The sequence below is a fragment of the Brachyhypopomus gauderio genome, chromosome 9 (assembly GCF_052324685.1).
Source record: "Brachyhypopomus gauderio isolate BG-103 chromosome 9, BGAUD_0.2, whole genome shotgun sequence".
NCBI lineage: Eukaryota > Metazoa > Chordata > Actinopteri > Gymnotiformes > Hypopomidae > Brachyhypopomus > Brachyhypopomus gauderio.
This window is the reverse complement of record NC_135219.1, coordinates 7,263,028-7,265,527: the sequence shown is the minus strand read 5'-3', so window position 1 is coordinate 7,265,527 and position 2,500 is coordinate 7,263,028. Positions and strand designations below refer to the sequence as shown.

Here is a 2,500-nt window from a genome sequence, read left to right as displayed (position 1 = left end):
GGTTTTCACCCAGGTGGCCTGGGTTCGACTCCCGGTATGGGAATCTCACCTTATGCCGGAGTGCTGGGGGATAACTGACAAAAAATGTTTGCCAGCACCCCCTAAACCTTAATCAAACACCACAGCACTACTCAAAAAGGTCTTGGCGTACCTAACATGCAGGTTTAATGGAAGAAACAGAAGAAAACATTGGGCATTGCAACAAGCGTTCAAGCTTTTGTGGTTTTAGACCACTGGAAGATTCAAAATGGATTCAAAAGGGAACCGATACAAATCAAGGTGCCGAATGTCTGAATATGTGATGTTTGGATTTCTCTTGGAACAAATGTGGTGTATGGAAAGCATAGAAGCGGGAGACTCCTGTCAAAGAGCACAGAGCTGTGATCGTATAGTGGTTAGTACTCTGCGTTGTGGCCGCAGCAACCCCGGTTCGAATCCGGGTCACGGCAGTCTTTTGCTCCAGCTGCTTCAGAGTCTGCCTCCATCAGGTCCATTCAATAGTCTAATAGGAAGAAATTGAAAAGGAATTGAGTACAGAAAACATCACATTTGACATGATGCGGCAGGGCCAGTGGCGCAATGGATAACGCGTCTGACTACGGATCAGAAGATTCTAGGTTCGACTCCTGGCTGGCTCGAAGCTTTTTGCTTAGTACTCGCAACGCAGCGCGCTTTACCTCTTTATCGCAGCTTTTGTGAAATGCAATCGATGATAGCAGTGCTCTACTAAAGCGTGCGCTTGAGTGAAAGCCCCATCCAATCCACTCCATCTCTCTCAGGTTTTGAAGGTGTCTTGCAACCTACCCTCTGATTCCCACGTCTGTGCGCCATTGGGCATTGGTGCCTTCATGCCACTTTCCAGGCACTATGACAGAGAATGTACTTGCAGCTTCCCATATGGTCTAGCGGTCAGGATTCCTGGTTTTCACCCAGGCGGCCCAGGTTCGACTCCCGGTATGGGAATCTCACCTTATGCCGGAGTGCTGGGGGATAACTGACAAAAAATGTTTGCCAGCACCCCCTAAACCTTAATCAAACATCACAGCACTACTCAAAAAGGTCTTGGCGTAGCTAACATGCAGGTTTAATGGAAGAAACAGAAGAAAACATTGGGCATTGCAACAAGCGTACAAGCTTTTGTGGTTTTAGACCACTGGAAGATTCAAAATGGATTCAAAAGGGAACCGATACAAATCAAGGTGCCGAATGTCTGAATATGTGATGTTTGGATTTCTCTTGGAACAAATGTGGTGTATGGAAAGCATAGAAGCGGGAGACTCCTGCCAAAGCGCACAGAGCCGTGATCGTATAGTGGTTAGTACTCTGCGTTGTGGCCGCAGCAACCCCGGTTCGAATCCGGGTCACGGCAGTCTTTTGCTCCAGCTGCTTCAGAGTCTGCCTCCATCAGGTCCATTCAATAGTCTAATAGGAAGAAATTGAAAAGGAATTGAGTACAGAAAACATCACATTTGACATGATGTGGCAGGGCCAGTGGCGCAATGGATAATGCGTCTGACTACGGATCAGAAGATTCTAGGTTCGACTCCTGGCTGGCTCGAAGCTTTTTGCTTAGTACTCGCAACGCAGCGCGCTTTACCTCTTTATCGCAGCTTTTGTGAAATGCAATCGATGATAGCAGTGCTCTACTAAAGCGTGCGCTTGAGTGAAAGCCCCATCCAATCCACTCCATCTCTCTCAGGTTTTGAAGGTGTCTTGCAACCTACCCTCTGATTCCCACGTCTGTGCGCCATTGGGCATTGGTGCCTTCATGCCACTTTCCAGGCACTATGACAGAGAATGTACTTGCAGCTTCCCATATGGTCTAGCGGTCAGGATTCCTGGTTTTCACCCAGGCGGCCCAGGTTCGACTCCCGGTATGGGAATCTCACCTTATGCCGGAGTGCTGGGGGATAACTGACAAAAAATGTTTGCCAGCACCCCCTAAACCTTAATCAAACATCACAGCACTACTCAAAAAGGTCTTGGCGTAGCTAACATGCAGGTTTAATGGAAGAAACAGAAGAAAACATTGGGCATTGCAACAAGCGTACAAGCTTTTGTGGTTTTAGACCACTGGAAGATTCAAAATGGATTCAAAAGGGAACCGATACAAATCAAGGTGCCGAATGTCTGAATATGTGATGTTTGGATTTCTCTTGGAACAAATGTGGTGTATGGAAAGCATAGAAGCGGGAGACTCCTGCCAAAGAGCACAGAGCCGTGATCGTATAGTGGTTAGTACTCTGCGTTGTGGCCGCAGCAACCCCGGTTCGAATCCGGGTCACGGCAGTCTTTTGCTCCAGCTGCTTCAGAGTCTGCCTCCATCAGGTCCATTCAATAGTCTAATAGGAAGAAATTGAAAAGGAATTGAGTACAGAAAACATCACATTTGACATGATGCGGCAGGGCCAGTGGCGCAATGGATAACGCGTCCGACTACGGATCAGAAGATTCTAGGTTCGACTCCTGGCTGGCTCGAAGCTTTTTGCTTAGTACTCGC

The 2,500-nt window shown here is 47.8% G+C and overlaps 9 non-coding genes across 9 annotated transcripts in view; all 9 read left to right on the top strand.

The window, feature by feature from the left end:
• trnae-uuc (transfer RNA glutamic acid (anticodon UUC)) overlaps nucleotides 1–43 on the top strand; it is a 72-nt gene extending 29 nt beyond the window's left edge. The window contains exon 1 of the tRNA in view: nucleotides 1–43. This exon is cut by the window's left edge and continues 29 nt beyond it. This is a non-coding gene — a tRNA (tRNA-Glu).
• Nucleotides 44–377: 334 nt separating this feature from the next.
• On the top strand, nucleotides 378–449 carry trnah-gug (transfer RNA histidin (anticodon GUG)). Its single transcript has one exon. It is a non-coding gene; the product is annotated as a tRNA-His (tRNA).
• Nucleotides 450–565: 116 nt separating this feature from the next.
• Nucleotides 566–638, top strand: trnar-acg (transfer RNA arginine (anticodon ACG)). Its single transcript has one exon. It is a non-coding gene; the product is annotated as a tRNA-Arg (tRNA).
• Nucleotides 639–891: 253 nt separating this feature from the next.
• On the top strand, nucleotides 892–963 carry trnae-uuc (transfer RNA glutamic acid (anticodon UUC)). Its single transcript has one exon. It is a non-coding gene; the product is annotated as a tRNA-Glu (tRNA).
• Nucleotides 964–1,297: 334 nt separating this feature from the next.
• On the top strand, nucleotides 1,298–1,369 carry trnah-gug (transfer RNA histidin (anticodon GUG)). The gene has a single exon. It is a non-coding gene; the product is annotated as a tRNA-His (tRNA).
• Nucleotides 1,370–1,485: 116 nt separating this feature from the next.
• trnar-acg (transfer RNA arginine (anticodon ACG)) lies at nucleotides 1,486–1,558 on the top strand. The gene has a single exon. It is a non-coding gene; the product is annotated as a tRNA-Arg (tRNA).
• Nucleotides 1,559–1,811: 253 nt separating this feature from the next.
• On the top strand, nucleotides 1,812–1,883 carry trnae-uuc (transfer RNA glutamic acid (anticodon UUC)). Its single transcript has one exon. It is a non-coding gene; the product is annotated as a tRNA-Glu (tRNA).
• A 334-nt stretch (nucleotides 1,884–2,217) lies between these two features.
• On the top strand, nucleotides 2,218–2,289 carry trnah-gug (transfer RNA histidin (anticodon GUG)). The gene has a single exon. It is a non-coding gene; the product is annotated as a tRNA-His (tRNA).
• A 116-nt stretch (nucleotides 2,290–2,405) lies between these two features.
• On the top strand, nucleotides 2,406–2,478 carry trnar-acg (transfer RNA arginine (anticodon ACG)). Its single transcript has one exon. It is a non-coding gene; the product is annotated as a tRNA-Arg (tRNA).
• The last annotated feature ends 22 nt before the right edge of the window (nucleotides 2,479–2,500 follow it).